The sequence below is a fragment of the Mauremys mutica genome, chromosome 5 (assembly GCF_020497125.1).
Source record: "Mauremys mutica isolate MM-2020 ecotype Southern chromosome 5, ASM2049712v1, whole genome shotgun sequence".
Taxonomy (NCBI): Eukaryota; Metazoa; Chordata; order Testudines; family Geoemydidae; genus Mauremys; species Mauremys mutica.
In genome coordinates this window covers 11,887,216-11,908,020 of record NC_059076.1, presented here as the reverse complement: position 1 = coordinate 11,908,020, position 20,805 = coordinate 11,887,216, and the positions used below count along the sequence as shown (strand labels likewise).

The window sequence follows — 20,805 nt, the reverse complement described above, 5'->3', positions numbered from 1 at the left end:
GCACTTAACAAGATAACAAAGGAAGCAGAATCTGATAAGTTTACCTGGGCTAGCATTGCATATCTTATTTCCTTACTAACTATTCCCGATCTTCTGTTAATGTTTTGCCATTAGCACCCTTGTTTATGCCTAATGTTTCTTTTCCTGGCACCTGTATTTCAATATTTCTTATTTCTGCTTAAAGGTACATACAACATTTCTTTAATCCATTCTTATTTTTACACTATAATTCATTCTACTTTCACAATCCCTCCTTTTGGTCAAGCTTTCGCCATGACCAACATTTTACTGGGTTCCACATATTAACCGTTCTTTATCTCTTTGTTCATCAGCGATATTCAAAGTCATCATATTAGCACTCTGTTTTGGAGCAGTCACCTGGGTGGCATGCCTTACACGATTTTGGATACAACAAGAGACTAACTGAAAACATACAAAAATTATTAGGATTCCAAACAGGATAGTCAGGGCTCCCTGAAACAACCAGTTTTCTATGCCAGAGAAATTGAACAGGTTACTTAGCCACTTCCAGAAAGAACTTGGCTCTTCATGAGGAAGATCTGAGATTTGTTCTAAGTGGCTAGAGCGATCTATTACCTCATTGGTATCGTCAGGTATAAACACACAACATTGTTTTCCAATGAGTGCACGGGTCCCTCCTTTGGCCGCCAGTACTATGTCCAATGCCTGACGGTTTTGGAGGGCCACCTGTTGGATCGCCCCTGTTTCTTTGGCCAGGGCTCTTAAACTTTTTCCAGTTTTATTTGCCATTATTTTAACTACTGCTTGTAACCTCAGGAGCCTGGTGTATTACTCCCCCAAGTGGGATAAAGGAACTGCCAATAGCCTCTTCCCAGGTGTCATTACTGTTCCATATTGTGTTAAACGGACAAGGTCCTCCAGTGAGGTCTGGGGAATTGAGTGGGATAGCCAGGACAGGAACACCAGTTTGAGAGTGGGCTGGGATGTGGCTGCAGACCCAGCATTTAGAAATAATAAGGGTCTGAGCTATCCACACTTGCTGCTGGATAAAATAATTGTCATTGTGGACTCCCCAGACCTTAAGACACCAGCAGCCGAGGAACAGGCGCCACCAGAGGCGCATGTTGGAGGCAGGGCCCTTTTGGTTTTGACAACCTTAACTGAGGAAACCGCAGTCACGGTTTTACGTCCACCAGGCAGCAGGCGCTAGGCTCGCTACTGCTTCTTCTTGGGCCTTACTTTAGGTTGTTGTCTGCTTCTGGCAACCCTTAGGAGAACGTAGATTGTAAAGTATTGCAGGCTGTTCCTCTACGTCTTCTTCTGGAGTCAAAATTGACTCTGCGTGGTCCTGAGGTGATGATTGGTTCGCTGGGGGTGGTGCATTCTTACACTGCAAAGCATGTATCCACTCTGCGATGCCAGGCAGTTTAACAGCCATCTGGCTAGTAAGCAGTGCCTGATGATTCTTTGATGTTCTTTAAGTCTCTTTACTACTTCTTCCTTGACTCTGGCTATAACAATGGCCTTTACACCTTATCTTTTCCTGATGCATGCATTTCTCATTTACACAAACAGATTGAGAATACAAACTGTAGTATTTTATATCGAGCAAAAAGGCATTGCAAATTAAACCTTGCTACGTTTTACAATTAATAACCAAGACAATTTACATTGAGACCCAGGCCTTCAATGTTTCTCTAATTTACTTAACATAGACACAATAGAGAATACTGACTCTTACTAACTAAATCTTAAAACAAAGAGTTAGAGAGGGCCCAATTTGTAATGCATATGGGAAAACAGAATCTTATAGTCCCAGAGGGTCATTCCTTTCTGCTATTTAAAAAGGGTGGCTAGCAGAATGAAATCAAATTATACTTTAATTCTTATGGGACATTATAAAATCCTGCTCCTACATATCCCCCTTTTGACACTAAGATTATTAATCGCCAGTGTTACTTCTTATTTAGTCCACGTAATAGAAAGTACTGGCAGGTGATTTGGGCCTGTGGCTTTAGCTTTGCATACATTTGTTTTATCCACCAGCACATTTTAAACATTTTAATTAAACACATACAATTTAAAACCAAAAACAATTAGGGGTAGTAACATTAGTATGCCAGTAGTTGTGGGAGACCATTCAGAAAATGTTATACCAATGGTAAACTGTTATGTTTTTCTGCAGTGGCAATTTTTAACATGTCCCCATTTGCGTGTATAATATGAATGGTCCCATTTTTCACATTGGTGTTTTTTTGTTTTTTTTTAGGAACTATGTTACCTTTTTACCTTTTAACAGATGATTGGTAACTGCCATTCAATGCCAAGATTGATAGAGAACTTAACTAAATCAGGGCTTACAGTAAGCTGAGACTTTGTTGTTGTTGTTGTTGTTGTGGCAAATAGTAAATGTGATTATTGCTAAACACAGTACTTATATTACATTTACATTTGTCTTCTGGTGGGTTACTAACACTTTTTAAACACTTTTTTCCAAGAATTAACACATACACAGAGCCCATTATACAGTACTGTGGTCTTATTATTAATTTTATTTTACATACAGGATTCTAGTGAGATGTTTTTACTGCAGGGCTTTGGAGCAACAGGCATGGATAAGCATACCCACTTTTGAGGAGTCCACTTGGTACAGCCTCTGATGTCCAATAGTTTCCCTTTCTCCCCAGCCCACTGGCTTGAGGTCCAGGACAGCCAGAAAGATCCCCGGTGCAATCTGGGGAATGGGCTAACCTTCCATATCTTTGCTTCCAGAGCCTGTTGGTGTGCGATTTTAACAACAGTTTCTTTACTTAACAAATTTTGTCTCACCGTATTGGAGACATACTGCATTTATTTATATTGATAGGTATCAAACAATGATTTTTCCTTTGCTTTTACAGATGCATCAAAACCTTAATATTTTTTGATATTACCCAAAACATTTTATGTTCTAAATATCTGCATTTCAGTACATTTTATAGCTATTGCAGTATGTTTTTTTACTTTCATTTGTTTTTGTAATAGGTTGTCATAGGTCTCACCCCCCACTTGGAGCTGTTGGGTTCCAAAATGGGGACTTGCCTTGGCTCCCCTAAACTAAAATCCTAGTTTAGATCTGGTAAAAGCTGCCACCACCCAATAAGGTACGTGTATTGGGACACAGTCCTTCCCCAAAATCCTTGGGGATCCCAAGAGCCCCAAATCCATGGAGTTCTTACACCTAGGAGAAATAAACCATTCCCCCCTGCTTCCTCCCCCCTCCCTTTTCCTAAGAGAGATACCGGGATCCAACTACAGAGGGATACCTCCCTCTTCCCCTTTCCCTGAGAATCCACCCAAGGAAAGATCAACCAAGTTCTTAACAGAAAAGATTTATTAAAGAATACAAAGAAAGTAACTTGTCTCTGTAACCCAAGATGCAAAAATACAGGGTCTAAACTTATCAATCTCTGGAGAGAATTCCCCCTCCTTTCTTTCTCAGTAAAAGCAATAACAGTACAGAATTAAAGAAATTCTATAGCAAAACACAGAATTGCAAATACAGAAATAAAAGTATAAGAATACTAGTTCCTTGCTAATACTCACTAGCTTAAATAGAAGAATTTATTGCAGAAACCTGGGAGGACTTGATTAAGATGTCTGGACTCTTCTGATGTCTGCATCAACACAGGTTTGGATTCAAAGCCATCAGCAGAGCTCAGAGACTCTGTTTTAAAAGGGACACAATTAACTTCCACCAGAGTTTTGATTTTTTTCCACTTTTAACTTCTGCTTACAAAACACACAGAGATCTGAAAAAGAAAAAACAGTCTATTGCTGCTCTTTTTGGAGCCCTAATAGGATTTTAATTCCAATAGCACGTTTCATTTGCATTTCTTTTATCCCTTTCTACAATGTACACTGCACATGTCCTAGGGAAAATGCACATTCCTTTTATACTTCAATTTTTTTTTAAACATTAGCCATATTAATTTTTACATAAGGTGTAACTGTTTCTTTTGTTCTTACAGAGTTTTCATGTACCCTTATCAATTACACAGAGCCATTTTAAGGCTCAGTGTTTTTAACATTGCTTCTTTTTGTTTTGTGCACCTTACCTCTGCTGTTGCCTCAGAGGGTCACTGTTAATTTTTTATTCTTTTACTACAGCTTTTATCTGCTATTGTTACCAAAAAAAAACCAACCAAACAAAAAGACTCTAGAATCTCTCCCTTTTATCCTGATTTTGACTGCCCTATTGCAGCCATGACTTGGTCTTGATTCTTTACAAAATTTAAAATGTTTTTAAATAAAGTTACCCCTTAAGGGTTAAATGCTAAATCCCAAAGCCAAACAACACTAATTACCTGTGTCTTGCAAAAAGGTCTGTCAGTTTTGCAACTTTGAATTAACGAGTCAAATGAATTTTTAGTGGCATTAAAAACAAAAACAAAACCAATTTATCTTACACCTACAAAACAGGAGTTTTACAAACCAGATGTGCTGGTTTAGATTCTTAGAACTTTACATATTTTCACAGACAAATAGATACATACACATTTTCTTTTCCTTAACTTTCCTTTACACTGCTTTGTTTTTACATAGCTGTATATATATTTGGATTATTTACAAGCTTTCTTCTGGAAAAGGGCCCATTTTCCCTTCAGACTGGCTGCAAAGAAACCAAGAATTCTCTCTCTTTAACATGGTCCTTTTTAACATTTTCACAAAGTTTAACTGCGTAATTCTTTCCAGCCTGTAGCGTTAACTTTTTACTCTTTTTTTCTTAAATCACTTGTTTATCTCCCAAAATGACACCTTTATCACCTCAGATTTCACCATTTTAAGTATTGTTCCAGGGTTTCATGCCTGGACTTACTGCTTTTCTTACTCCTGACACTATGCCCTTAGGGCTTCCAACCTGTTTTTCAGTTTCTTTATCTGTTGCTTGCCTGCTTTTCTGGGCCCGATCCTGCTTTTTTCCAATGAACCGTTTGTGAGTGATATTGTGGTCACTTCACAATTTTGAAAGAAATGTTCAAGGAAAGGGACCAGGAAGGGTGGGGACTAGTTGAGGACCCCCCTCCCCCCCTTTGCTGAATTAAGAATCAGTTTCTGAGACAGACAACAAAGGGGAACTTTTGTCCTTTTTACAATGAGATGGGAGTATTAAGGGGGTTGGATCGATCCGGGGTTTGGAGAACGGGGTAAAGGGGAGCGCTCGGTTTGGTGGTGGGAGAGGAGGCTTTTAATAAAGCTTTTAAATTATTTGAATACTTGAGAGAGGCGAGTTTTGATTTTGTCCACCTACGATTTGCCTCTTCCCACCACTGCATGAAACAATTAACCTCTCCTTTAGCCAATTTAGTTTTAGGTTGGCCGAGTTTGTCTTTTAAGACGTCCACTCGGTCTTTGTTCCAAGATTTTAACAGTGGCCACTGAGTTTTGGGATCCCCCTGAGTTAGCCTAGGCCATTTTTCCAGAAATTTACAGGAGTCCAGACCCTTTTTACAAGAGTCCGGACCCATCCTAAAATACATAAATGAGCCGGCATTCATTTAGGGAACTCTCCCGACTTAGACGTCTGGTTACCCATACAGGAGGACTTCACACACCAATTGCACAAGAAGGAAATTCGGGTTTGTCAGAGCGATGCCCGGTGCAACACACAAAAGGAGCCCACAGGCTACTGCCTCAATCGCCCTTGCTTTCACACCAAGGGTTTTACCCAAAGTGCGGTGTGGCTGCGATTGTGCAGATTCCACTCACTCAGACCGTGGGGACAGGAACCCCTTGGTCGGCCAATCCCCGGACGGAGATGGCACCCAGACTCAAACACTCCACAGGAGAACGGATAGACAAAGAGACAGGACAGTCCTCAGTCCGGACAAAACACAGAAATAATTACCTGACCAGATTCCTGATGTCGGATCCCGGGATCCCTACCAGAACAGAGTGGGAACCAACAGGTTCGATGGCGTAGACTTCACTGTGGTCGTGTGCCTTTCTGTTCTGGTGGAGGACTGCTCGGGCCAAATGCCCAGGTGCCGGCTGCCACGGTCGTCCTACAGAAATGGTCAGGAATCACACAGCCCCAGTGAAGACGGTTGCCATCTCGGTGGGACCTCCAAATTGTCAAAGTTAGACTCAGGACTCTGTTTGTCAGACCACTCTGTTTTATTAGCACAGCGCTCTGCTAATAGCACCCAGATAATGTGAGCACCATGCAAGACACAAACTATCTCATTTATACAGATAAAAGGGTGAGCACTTAACAAGATAACAAAGGAAGCAGAGTCTGGTAAATTTACCTGGGCTAGACATGCATAGCTTATTTCCTTACTATTCCCGATCTTCAGTTAATGTTTTGCCATTAGCACCCTTGTTTATGCCTAATGTTTCTTTTCCTGGCACCTGTATTTCAACATTTCTTATTTCTGCTTAAAGGTACATACATTTCTTTAATCCATTCTTATTTTTACACTATAATTCATTCTACTTTCACACAACTGACAGAGCTAGGAATAGGTAGCAGCTCTCTAATGTGACAAACCCTACCCTTCCACTTTGCCATGCTGATTTTCAGAATGAATGTGACAAATCTGTGTTTCTAATCACTAAAACACACTCCCTTTCTGAGCCAGAAATAGAACTCAGGCGTTTGGATTCCCACCTTTCCTCTACTACAGGGGTAGGCAGCCTATGGCACACGTGCCAAAGGTGGCACACAAACTGATTTTCAGTGGCACTCACACTGCCCGGGTCCTGGCCACTGGTCCAGGGGGCTCTGCATTTTAATTTAATTTTAAATGAAGCTTCTTAAACATTTTTAAAACCTTATTTACTTTACATACAACAATAGTTTAGTTATATATTATAGACTTATAGAAAGATACCTTCTAAAAACGTTAAAATGTATTACCGGCGCGCGAAACCTTAAATTAGAGTGAATAAATGAAGACTCGGCACACACTTCTGAAAGGCTGCCGACCCCTGCTCCACTATATAGCAACTAGTTGGATAAGTCACTGTCTCCCTCTTGTGGTTGGTCCACAGAGACAGTAACAGCCTACTATTGTTACCAGCTACTCCATTAGCTCAACTGATAAGAAGTTCACGTTGTGGATCTAAAGGTCCTAGCTTTCAACCCTGTTGATGAGACAAGCAAAGGGCATGCTCTACCTTCCTTCTCTTCAGCCTTCACATCTCTGAAGTGTTCTAATATTAAGCATATGTTTTCCATTAACTTCATTTACACTTAATTAACCTAATCCTTGGAGTTTACAGGTTTCAGAAACTTGTAGTAGAAAGTTAACATACCTATTGCATCTTATTCATCATTTACCCAAGCTATACATTTGTTTAAAAACATTTCTTTCTTATGAAAGGTGTTGTAATGCTGTCCCTGAGTGATTTCTGTAGAAGCAGCAGCGTTCAGGTTTGACTGAGAGGTTCTAGTGACTTTAAGGATCGGCTGTGCTTTACAGTTTACTTCTAGAGGCATCCTTTTTTAGATCCATGGCATCCAAGAATTAAACTGGAAAAGGACGTCATATTCTTCGGAGTTGTTCCCACCTGTGGTGCTGTAATGAGATGCCTCTGCTGGACTTCATGGACTCTCAAGACTTGCTCCCTTAATAGGGATGCCATTTGCAGTAGACTGTTCATATAGTCATGAAGCGATCATCCTTCCCCTTTTTTGCGGGCCTCAATCAGTAGTGAAACGGTTAAGTATTGACCTTGTAAGTTGTTTCAGTGGTGGTGTGGTTGAGATGGTAGGAGTAGTTCACGCTTCTCAGAGCTAGCATTTCAGGCTGTCTGCTGACTGGGACAGACACAGCTGCATTGGTGTCACAGGGCGAGCTGGCCCTTTGAGTGTTGGGGTTCAGCTGCACCTGTGCCACACTTGACTTGCCTCCCTGTGTGGCAGAAAAGAGTGAAGTCAGGTCACAGGTGGGTCATGTGACTAAACCAGGCCTGCTTGGGGTGGGGACTGAGACCAGCCTGTGGGAGAGACAGCAGGGAGGAATTCCAGGGAGAACATCCATGGGAGTCAGTGCTCTATAAAGGAGTAGGAGAGCAGCCAGAAAGTCTGAGGGAGCGTAGGAAGAGGCCCTGGGAAGGAGAAATAGGGCAGGCTGAGGCAAGGGGTGAAGAATGGGCAGACAGAGAGACTGAGCAGAGCCCCTGAGGGGCTAGAGCTGAACCCAGGGAAAGAGCGGGGTTGAAAGCAAAGACAGATGCTTAGGAAGGAAGAGATGTGCCTGGTTTGGGACTGGCACAGAGACTCACTTTGACAAAGCAGAAGGCATGGTAAGGGAACAGCCTGCATTTAAAGTACAGCTACCCGTTCATAAATTAGAATAGTTCAGCAGCCGTACTAAAAAACACAGTTTAACCACAAAAGTCAGTCTGTTTTTAAAGTAAAATAAATCTCTCCTCCCCTATGCTAATGCTGATCAGCGTAGTTGGAGCATCTCCAAAGACTACAAATGACATGTCTCTTCCTTTCCTGTTGATAGGAGGGCAGGCTTGGCTTTTATCGTAGAATGGTGGTATGATTAAAGATAATATTGCATGAAAGCTTGAATAGAAAGGTGGATTTTTGCATTTGCTTCTGAATGCTGCGAGGTTAGCAGTCATTCTTATCTGGTAATGAGTTCCATAGGTTTGGAACTCTGTCTTGGGTCAGATGTTGGAGCGTGTTTAATGGTCCCATGATTTTCAATCAAAAATAATGATTTCACTAGTTCTTTGACCATACTTCTTGCCATTCAAGTAGCTGGAATATTTTCTTTGAGCCATAAGTAGAGCATATCACTTCCTGTGCAATATTAAGTCTTGTGTCCGAATGTGCTATATATTTTTTTGAATATACGTTTTTACTAATACAGTTGGCTTCCAAAGGATTGTGGAAGTCCTTGTTTCACACTCTGGATATCTGATCTTTTCCATAGGCACATCACCCTGTTTGACAAGGGCAGTATAAAATGTCAGCAATTTCTTGAGGAGAGACTTCCATGTTTTCAGCACCAGAACTATTTCCCAAGTATACAGGGGGATATTTTTTAGTGTCTTGAGAAGAGAACTGGGAATCAGGGCTCCAGGTTTTTATTCCTGCCTCTACCATTTTCTTGCTGTGAAACCTTGGGCAAATCACTCTTCTCCTCCCCCTTCCCACCCACTGCCAGCATATCAGCTTTCTCACTTATACAATGGGTAAAATACTTAACTACCTCACAGGAGAATTGTGAAGTTTAATATCTGAAAAGTGTTTTGAGATCTTCAAATAAAATACTTCGTAGAATGTAGAATATTTATTAACCTGATACCAAGCAAGGTTCTCAAAATCTCTATTTAAATGTGTAGCCTTGCTGCGTACCCTTCAGAGAATGTGCTGTCATCTTAAATAAACCAAAGATAGTTGAACTGCTGGACTGGTTGTCAGTGTCCCCAGTTCATCCTATGCATTTAGATATATATTGTTGTGGAAAATTGACCACACGATTGATTTTAGTTCAGACAGCCTGAGGCTCCTTTATTTCATACAGGCATATATGCAGGGAGAGACAGCATGGCCCCATGCAAGAGCAAGCTGCTCTGCTCTCAACAAATTTTACCAAGCTTATAAAGGTTAAAACCGCAAAACGTAGCACGCTCGTTACACACTATAATTACCTTATTTGGGATACAATGCTAATCATAAGCAAGCTGATCAATTGCTTTTTCCATTTAGGGTTTTTCCTGTTATTGTCAAGTTGGTGGTTTGACTGTTCTAACACCCTGTTCTTGCGGTCTGGTTATGACAAATTAGAGGATTGGGCCAAAAGAAATATGATGAGGTTCAACAAGGACAAGTGCAGAGTCCTGCACTTAGGACGGAAGAATCCCATGCACTGCTACAGACTAGGGACCGAATGGCTGGGCAGCAGTTCTGCAGAAAAGGACCTAGGGGTTACGGTGGACGAAAAGCTGAATATGAGTCAACAGTGTGCCCTTGTTGCCAAGAAGGCTAATGGCATTTTGGGTTGTATAAGTAGGGGCATTTCCAGCAGATCAAGGGATGTGATCATTCCCCTCTACTCAGCACTGGTGAGGCCTCATTTGGAGTACTGTGTCCAGTTTTGGGCCCCACACTACAAGAAGGATGTGGATAAATTGGAGAGAGTCCAGCGGAGGGCAACCAAAATGATTAGGGGGCTGGAGCACATGACTTATGAGGAGAGTCTGAGGGAACTGGGATTGTTTAGTCTGCAGAAGAGAAGAATGAGGGGGGATTTGATAGCTGCTTTCAACTACCTGAAAGGGGGTTCCAAAGAGGATGGATCTAGACTGTTCTCAGTGGTAGAAGATGACAGAACAAGGAGTAATGGTCTCAAGTTGCAGAGGGGGAGGTTTAGGTTGGATATTAGGAAAAACTTTTTCACTAGTAGGGTGGTGAAGAACTGGAATGGGTTACCTAGGGAGGGGGTGGAATCTCCTTCCTTAGAGGTTTTTAAGGTCAGGCTTGACAAAGTCCTGGCTGGGATGATTTAGTTGGGTTTGGTCCTGCTTTGAGCAGGGGGTTGGACTAGATGACCTCCTGAGGTCCCTTCCAACCCTGAGATTCTATGATTCTATGATTCTATGCAAGGGCTTCTGTTGCAATTTGGCATGTTCTGGGGCCTTCTGTTCTATCCCTGGGTTCCCCGTTTTCCCAGTTTCAGTTCCTCTTTTTGGGGCCCCAACCACATCTTTCTGCCCCCACATGCCCTTTATACAGAAAAACAAGCTTAGCTGTTACTCTAGAATTTTACAGCTTAGCCAAGTAGGCCTAAGGCCTTGGGGGCGGGGGGTCACTTTTCCCTGACAATATGAAAACTACGGAATGAATGTATGGTTAGTTCTGAATATGTGGGTATTTTATTTTACTTTGCACCTTTTACCTTGTTAGTATGGCAACTGCCAGCTGCATTAGAATTGTTAACGTTTACCTCTGCTATGCTCCATGAATTCCTGGATAGTAATGAGGACCTCTGGGAAAATCATGAACTTACAGTGTACTCCTGAAGCCAAGTGTCTAGACAGCAGATGGTGTGGATAACGTTAGCCTCCCAGGCTAGTCAAATTTCATTATGGCCTAAGATGAGGATAAACCACAACTATTCGAATAGGCCCCCTTCTCTGAATTACCTCTGCCATTGCACAGGAAAAGGAGGAAGTAGAAAAAGCTGAATAGGAGTTGAAAGCTGTTTGATGATCCACTACCTGTGAATCCCTTCGTAGAAAGTCTTGGTAGTGATTGTTATGCTAAACTTCTGGCACACATGAAAATAGTGAAGATGAATTGGCTTCGCAGTACCTTGTATTTGGTTCGTTAGCTTTGAATTTAGTTAGCAGCTATCTGCAAAAGTGCTTGGATGTTCCAACAATATCATTCCTTTGAAAGAGGGGGTTTGGAGTGGAGAAGTTGGTAGCTTCTTTCTGGTAGCTTCCTTAACAAGAAAGCCCAAATGTTCTTGAGATAATATAAGCAACAAAGGCATTTAAGCTTGTAAAGAAAAAAAATCTGAGCTAAGTTAGGTCTTAGAAGCTCTGGTTTTTATTTGTTTAAATAGCAGTGCCTGCTTATGATCCTGGTGCTAGCTATTATATTCAAATGCAGCCCCAGCCAAAGCTGCTATGGCTAGTGTGTAGAGTTTGGAGAAGGTGTGCAGAGATCTCCTAATAGGTGCCTTGCCTCTTCAGTGGATATTTGTACGTTCTTGTTCTGCCCACAGACTTAATTTAATCTTCTTTGGACAGACTTCATTCTGAGATAAATAATAGAATACATTATTAAACCAACTGATGATAGTAGAGCAGTAGGCTTTTCCTTGGTCCCGCTGTATGCCATGAAAAGGGAGTCTGATTTCCTAAAACAGGAAGTGCAATGCACATAAAACTGGCTCTAAGGACATAGAGTCTATTGAAAATTTTCGCTCGGGGAGAAGAAAAGGCAGAAGAGAAAAACATACTGGTACACCGCTACCCTGATATAATGCCACCTGATATAACACGAATTTGGATATAATGCGGTAAAGCAGTGCTCCGGGAGGACGGGGCTGCGCATTCTGGTGGATCAGAGCAAGTTCAATATAATGCGGTTTCACTGATAACGCGGTGAGATTTTTTGGCTCCCAAGGACAGCATTATATCGAGGTAGAGGTGTTATTGTGAAAATCAAACTCTTTTTTAAAAATGTAGTCCTACATTTATAAATCTTGTCTAGTCTATTACTAGAAATGTTTCCGATATACTCCACTAGGTGGAACTCTAAGCACAGTTATTTTTTAGTTCAGCATCTGTATTTGGCTATTTTAGGAGGTTTGTATAATGCACATCATTTACATGATACAATAACTTTATCCAGGGAAATAGCACAACCTGTCATTTTATTTACTTGATAGACCATAATGATACCTATTGTATAATGCTATATAAAAGTGAGGTTGGATGATTAGTTAGATAATAGAATACAGAGCATTTTATCTAGTAAGTTACTTGTTCAGATCTGAGCCAGGTTAGTATTGAACAAGATCAATGTTTTTCTGTTAGTTGTACTTTTTGAGGTATGAGATAAAATAGTGATATCACTTTACTTTTTCCTGGGCACATGCATATCATAGTTACCATACTTCTGGTAGGCTTAGCAGAGAGATCAAGGATCGAAAGTCTCTGTTACTCCCTGAAGTAAAGTACGGCCCAGTTTATGGACTAGTGTGGCAACAGAGATTGATCCTTGTTCGTTCCTGATCCATTGAACCAGACACTTGCCTGTTGTCAAAGACACTTTGTTGGTTGATTGTAAAAGTACACTGAGTAAAATCTCTTGTGTGTGTGCCCTTCATCTGGTGTGGTGGTCCTTTGTTAGGTCTGAGAGCAGCCAACTGAAATGCTCTCTGATCTGCCTGAGCCTCATTTATATGGCCAAATACTCCACAACAAAATTTCTACTATAAAGTTGAAGATTTTCTTCTGAGTAGGTTTTTATTTAAAAGATACATCTCCTGTAAGACTCCATGTTACTCTCATGACCTTGTGCAATGTTGGGTCTATACAGATTCTGCAAGTTGGAAGGAGTCAGATGAAGGAACATTAGAATGATTTAAATGGAATTCTAAAATACTTTAAAACACGGAAAGGCATCTTAACATCTGACTTAACTCTTTGGCTTAATTCTTGGTCACTTTTCTTTAGATTTACGCAGTATTTTCTGATAGTCTTAATACAGTCTTCTACTATAACCATGCCCAATTTTATTTTTATTTTGAACATGTTACTCTGAAATATTTACAGAAATATGACACATCTGAGAGCTTTTGATACTAGAAACATTAGGTTTTAATTTCAAATGAAATGAAAACTTTAACTGTAAAAAATTAAAATGGAGGTGATAACATCACAGTTCTTTCTGCCTAATAGGAGACAAGTTATAAAAGTATTTTTATGGCACATATACCATTGGTTGTATGTCCTCTGAATGTTCTGTTGACTTCACAACAGTTTTTTTAAGAAGGTGGTGTCTGAATAAAGAAAGTTTGGGAATTCAGAAGTTGGTGGTTTCTTGTTCTAACTGTAGTAAACATGAAAGCTCCTGTTCAATACTGCAATTGTATGAAGAGAGTTTAGGGATTATCAGCTATCAGTATATGAACCTACCTAAACCAACATGCTTAAAATCAAAGGGAGTGATAGAAAAGAAGCAGTTGAATGGGCCAAGGTCACAAATAGGGTGTGGTGTTTTTTTTGTTAAAGTACAAACATTGTCAAGAGTTAGGATGACCAGACAGCAGGTGTGAAAAATCGGGACCGGGGTGGGGGGTAATGGAAGCCTATATTAGAAAAAGACCCCAAAATCCGGACTGTCCGTATAAAATCGGGACATCTGGTCACCCCATCGAGAGTTAAGTAACGTGGTAGAAGGTTTTATGGTAAGATTGCAGAAAAGCAGTTTCTTTAGATGCTTCAAAGTCAAATATGCCATTGAATGGAACTTTGTCTATTGAAATGGAAGAGCAGAACACAGTTTGATTGTGCAAGTGCAATATTTCCTTTGCCATTTTCAACAGAACATAGCCACCATGGTAACTTAAATCCCTATCCTGGGTTTCTTATATTACTCATGTAGGAGCACTGAGTTTTTTCATCAACAACCCAAAAGGCAGTGTTCAACTGGTGATTATTCCATAAAAGCAACAGAATGCGATACCTGAACTTGATACATTGTATCCTTCCTTTTTGCTAACCTCACCTTCATTATAGCACAAAATGGGCAATTTAAAGAAATTAAAGTTAATTAAATATAGAAAAGTTTTTCAAACACAATTTGTGAAATTTTATTGCTGATGGGGAGACTCCCCTAGGGTGCAGTAGTCTGTATATTGAATAAACCAAGAACCCTCCCTTATGTCTCAGTAAGTGCCAAGTGAGCTCTGGGGCTAATTAATCAAAACAAATTTACAATTAAGCTTATGAAATAGGACTAATTATATAGCCTGGCAGGTAAAAAGTGCTGAAGGAAGGACAAACCTTGAGAAGAAAGTCTGAGGCTCCCGGTATTGGCCCATAAAGTACAATTAAGTGATAATTGCAGAGGTCATGCTGCGCCCAGCAAATGTACCCTCATTATTAGTGTAGCTGCTTTGACTAATATTGGTAAATGCAAACACTTGCTTTTTGAGTAACTAGAATTTGTTGTACACTTTTATGAAAATTCATAGCTAAGGCGCAGTGGCTGTTGTAGGAATAAGTTAATACCTATCTGTCATAGCTGAACAAATATTTTAACTTATGAATGAGGCTCAGTATATTTTAAGGGTTAAAAGTTTTGATCATGTTTAATATTTACTTTTATGTTTTACTATTTGTTCCTATTTTGTTTTTGTTTTTTTGGCTCAGGATCTCCTTAGAGCTCATAGATTCCAAGGCCAGGAATGGACCATTGTGATCTAGTCTGATGCGTCCTGGTTAAACCAAATAAACCAAATGAAAAGTGTAGGTGGATCAGTCTCATCCAATCACAGTCTAGGCTAGATGTCATTTTACTCTCATTAATTTAGTCTTCTGCTTCAGTAAAATGACTTGGTCATTGAATGGCCAGACTAACCACACTCTCCAGATACAAAATGAAGAACCTGTTTTGCTTTCTGAACCTGACAGAAAATGAAGAAAAAAATACAATTAAATTTGTACTATAGCAATTTGCAGTTTGCATCTCAGTTTTCCTCAAAACAATCCAATTCTGGTTTTGTAATTTATCCACTTGGGGGGGATCAGAATTACTGACTCAATGTCATTACCTTTCTGTATTTTAAGTAAGTGTACGACAAAGTGCCAAACTTGATTTTAAATCTCTTGGATTTGCTTAGTCTAATTTGTAATTTGTTATATTCTGTTTTACAACAACAAACTAGGGGCCCTCGTCCTACAGACACGTAAATATATGCTTAGTATTACATACATAAATAGTTCCATTGATGGCATTAAACTTCTTCACTTGTGCAAAGTTAAGCTTGTGCAGAAATTTGTGGGATTTGGGCACAGGCCAGCTCCTAAATCATATATAGGCATTTTTGGGGTAAAAAAAAAACCCTCTCCAAAGACTGTCATTCTGACATATCTAGATATAATATATTTTTAGAGTATTTTTCTAAGTAATATAATCAAGTGAATATGCAGTTTGTTTATTATAAATATTCATATGCAGAATTTGAATAAATTATGCCTTTCCAGAACATCATGTGCCAAAAGTTAGAAAACAAGAGAATGCAAAGATATGGTCTCTACCTATGCCTTACCAACAGTGTTAACATTATAAAATCAGAACACAAACCTTAGAAAAATCAAGAAATGCAGTGCCAAGGTGACAGTTCTCACACAACCTTAGCTCTGACCCCTGTGGTCCCTGCCCTGAGGTGTCCTTAAGAAGGTCACAGCATCTTATGTTTCCTTTAGCATCTTTTGCCCATTTGTGTTGTCTCTGCCAATAAGCAGCAAATACTTCTCAGATTGTTGATGCACAGAGCACTTTGAGAATCAATTGGACTATGAATAATTGTCTTGGTTTGGGGTTGTGTGCAGGGACAGTAAAGTATCATAGAATCATAGAATCTCAGGGTTGGAAGGGACCTCAGGAGGTCATCTAGTCCAACCCCCTGCTCAAAACAGGACCAAACCCAACTAAATCATCCGGGACCTCCCCCGATCGCCATGATTTTTCAAAGATAATGGCCAATGGCTCTGCAATCTCATCGGCCAACTCCTTTAGCACCCTCGGATGCAGCGCATCTGGCCCCATGGACTTGTGCTCGTCCAGCTTTTCTAAATAGTCCTGAACTACTTCTTTCTCCACAGAGAGCTGATCACCTCCTCCCCATACCGTGCTGCAGAGTGCAGCTGTCTGGGAGCTGACCTTGTCTGTGAAGACAGAGGCAAAAAAAGCATTGAGTACACTAGCTTTCTCCACATCTTCTGTCACTAGGTTCCCTCCCTCATTCAGCAAGGGGCCCACACTTTCCTTGACTTTCTTCTTGTTGCTAACATACCTGAAGAAACCCTTCTTGTTACTCCTAACATCTCCGGCTAGCTGCAACTCCAAGTGTGATTTGGCCTTCCTAATTTCACTCCTGCATGCCTGAACAATACTTTTATACTCCTCCCTGGTTATTTGTCCAATCTTCCACTTCTTGTAAGCTGTTTTTTTGTGTTTAAGACGAGCAAGGATTTCACTGTTAAGCCAAGCTGGTCGCCTGCCATATTTACTTTTCTTCCTACACATCGGGATGGTTTGTTCCTGCAACCTCAATAAGGATTCTTTAAAATACAGCCAGCTTTCCTCGACTCCTTTCCCCATCATTTTATTCTCCCAGGGGACCTTGCCCATCAGTTCCCTGAGGGAGTCGAAGTCTGCTTTTCTGAAGTCCAGGGTCTCTGTTCTACTGCTCTCCTTTCTTCCTTGTGTCAGGATCCTGAACTCGACCATCTCATGGTCACTGCCTCCCAGGTTCCCATCCACTATTGCTTCCTCTACTATTTCTTCCCTGTTTGTGAGCAGCAGGTCAAGAAGAGCTTTTCCCCTAGTTGGTTCCTCCAGCACTTGCACCAGGAAATTGTCCCCTACACTTTCCAGAAACTTCCTGGATTGTCTGTGCACTGCTGTATTGCTCTCCCAACAGATATCGAGGTGATTAAAGTCACCCATGAGAACCAGGGCCTGTGATCTAGCAACTTCTGTTAGTTGCTGGAAGAAAGCCTCGTCCACCTCATCCCTCTGGTCTGGTGGTCTGTAGCAGACTCCCACCACGACATTACCCTTGTTGTTCATAGTTCTAAATTTAATCCAGAGACTCTCAGGTTTTTCTGCAGTTTCATACTGGAGCTCTGAGCAGTCATACTGCTCCCTTACATACAACGCAACTCCCCCTCCTTTTCTGCCCTGCCTATCCTTCCTGAACAGTTTATATCCATCCATGACAGTACTCCAATCATGTGAGTTATCCCACCAAGTCTCTGTTATTCCAATTACATCATAATTCCTTGACTGTGCCAGGACTTCTAGTTCTCCCTGCTTGTTCCCCAGGCTTCTTGCATTTGTGTATAGACATGTAAGATAACTCCCTGATCGTCCTGCTGTCCCAGTATGGGGCAGGAGCCCTCCCCTCTTGCACTCACCTACTTGTGCTTTCTCCCGATATCCCACTTCTCCACTTACCTCGGGGCTTTGGTCTCCTTCCCCCGGTGAACCTAGTTTAAAGCCCTCCTCACTAGGTTAGCCAGCCTGTGACCTTCCCAATTTCCCAATTTCTCTTTGTATTCCTATGAGTTAAGTTATGTGATTGTGTTGTGTCACCTTAAGTCTGCATTTCCTTGCAGCTTTTCTAGGTTGTTTGGGTTCTGGGACCCAAACTCTGACATTCTGGAAGAGCACAGTGCCCTGTTTTGTCCCTGCAATTGTAACTCCATGTCAACAAGCATTTTAGCAAGCGAATTTACATCCTCCCTCTGTTCCTCCCTCTGCCCCTCCAGAAAGCAGAGATAGTGAGGGAGGGCATGACTGCTGAGGAGAAGGTGCTTCCCTAGTTCTCTTCATCTGTCACCACCTCCTCTTCTCCTGGCCTCTCCATGCCCACCCGGTGGGATTGAGTGACCAATAGGAGAAAGGAAGCTAGTGGTGGAGAAGCTGCAAGGAGTTCAGTTACAAGCTGGATACAACACTGGGAGAGAGAGGAGCTGTGCCGTGCCTACTTCACATCCCAGTTGAGCTGGGGATGGGTCGTCTGCACTCTCCTTTCCCCAGTAGTGGCAGAAGAGAGGAGCCCTGGAATCCCTTCTCATTGGGAACTGTGCAGCTGCATACCTCAGGGGTTTCCTGATAGAGGGACAGGGCGGTATGGCTCCCCCCTTCCCTGTTCCTAAAGGAAATGGAAGTCCTGAGTCTCTTCTCCACCTGTCGCAATTAGTAGGTCTGTTCCTGCTAGTAACAGTGAACTTCAGGAGGGCATGTGAGGAGGCTGTGCCTGGAGGGAGGAATTTGTGGGAAGGGGAATTGGAAATGAAATGCAGTACTGAAGGGGAGGAAGAGGGGACAGTTAGCCAGACCTCTATGGATTTTAGAGAAGTTGCAGAATCAGCTTTAAACGGCGCCCATGCTGAGGAGAGCTTGCAAAGAGCTTGCCACCATTTCATCAAAAGACAGATCCTAGTAACCACTGCTAATCTAAAAATGTTACACCAAGCACAGCACTGGCTTGGTGCCCTCCTATGTCTTCCTGGTGCCCTCCAGGACCTCTAAAGAGTGCTCCTCACTTAAGGTAGGTCTATACTCACTGTCCGGGTCGACGCGGTGAGTTCGACTTCTCGGAGTTCGAACTATCGCGTCTAATCAAGACGCGATAGTTCGAACTCCCCTCGCGCTCCGGTTGACTCTGGAACTCCACCACTGTGAATGGCGGTGGTGGAGTCGACCTTGGAACCGTGGAGTTCCACCCCGCCGCGTCTGGACGGGTAAGTCAGTCGAACTAGGGTACTTCGAGTTCAGCTACGCTATTTGCGTAGCTGAACTTGCGTACCCTAGTTTGACACCCCCCCCTTAGTGTAGACCAGGCCTTAGAGTAGGGGGTGATTCCCAATGTAGAAGCTCTGTACAGCTTTGGAAGGCTCCTTGTACCAAATGAGCCAAAATGGTCAGTCCCCTGAAGAGCCAAAATAGCCTTCTGGTTTGGAAACTGAGGCACTGAGACTGTGAATTGACTAAAGCTAAGCCAGGAACTGAATTGACAAGTCCTGAGTCCCAGTCCAGTGTGTTAAACACAAGACTGTCTTTCCTGCCTCTCATGGGGTGCGGAGTGGTGTTTTCCATACAGACCTCAGAGGGAGATTTCCACCACCTCTTAAATATTCTGGTTCAGGTGACTTCCTGACATCACAAACAAAGTCTGGAGTAGACCACTGAACAGAATCCTCTGTCCCCACACTCACTCCATTGTTTCAGCCACAGGGACATGGGCCATATTTAATTTCTTGAACATCCTGAATTCTTTAATACACAGACTCACATCCTCTGACTATTGCTATAGGGTAATTCAGCTCTGGCACATTCAGCCATAATTTTTTTGAAGTGTCTTGGGTCTTTCATATTAGAGTCCTGGATTCTAATCCCAGCTGCTTTAGAAGTGACTCTGCAACTCCCGTTTGCAAAGCAAGCTAAATGTATGTTGCCTCCCGCTACAGTAGGCATATGAAACCATGGTGGTGAACAGAGCTCATACTATCCCATAGAAACCCAGTGCAACTTTGCAGAACTAAAAAGAAAATCTAATACATTTTAGGTTGTTATGTTTTGGTGCTGGTTCTTGGTCCTGGACTCAAGATCTCAGCAGGGGAAGTTCAATTAAATGTTTTGTGGCTAATGCCTGTAAATCCCTCCCCTGATCTCTATGCGAAAAAGCTCTAGCAGAAAATTAAAATGTTTAAGTCATTTTATCTTAGGAACGCTTTGATTAAATGCCTCCAAACTTGCTCCACAAACTCTACCCCAGGCCTAGAACTAGTATAGCAGTTTTCAGTCTGATTATATATGTGGATTTTAGAGCAGTTTGAAAATTCAGCACCCCATTGCAACTCCCACATAACATGGTACATCTAGAGTGAATACTGTGTGCATTAAAATGTGTACTAAAAGTTCTAACAGTAATTTCTGCACTTCAAATAATTTTTGTTGTGACTAAACAAAATATATAGTCACAATAATCAACAAAATAAAGCATAAAATGAACAACATTTATAGATAAAATGCAATGTCATAGCAAGGAGTGATTTTATACTGACAACTGACATAGTGGTTGAGGGAACCATAAAATCTTGGAGCTGTCAAATCGAATAGGTTTAACAGATTTCACTAATCTGGTAGAGGCTAATCTGCTTTTTTAGTGTAAATGGGGTTGTTGCTTTTTGTGAAAATCACTGTTGTATCTGGATTCGGGGTAGGCAACCTATGGCACGCGTGCCGAAGATGGCACACGAGCTGATATTCAGTGGCACTCTCACTACCTGGGTCCTGGCCACCAGTCCAGGGGGCTCTGCATTTTAATTTTAAATGAAGCTTCTTAAACATTTTAAAAACCTTATTTACTTTACATACAACAATAGTTTAGTTATATAATATAGACTTATAGAAAGAGACCTTCTAAAAACGTTCAAATATATTACTGGCACGTGAAACCTTAAATTAGAGTGAATAAATTTAGACTCGGCACACCACTTCTGAAAGGTTGCTGACCCCTGATCTGGACAATATATTTCCTTGCTGTTATGAATAAAATTTGC

General features: G+C 41.5%; 1 protein-coding gene across 2 annotated transcripts in view; it reads left to right on the top strand.

The window, feature by feature from the left end:
• Positions 1-20,805, top strand: part of CENPC (centromere protein C) — a 74,187-nt gene that overhangs the window by 52,995 nt on the left and 387 nt on the right. The gene's annotated exons all lie outside the window — the stretch shown is intronic.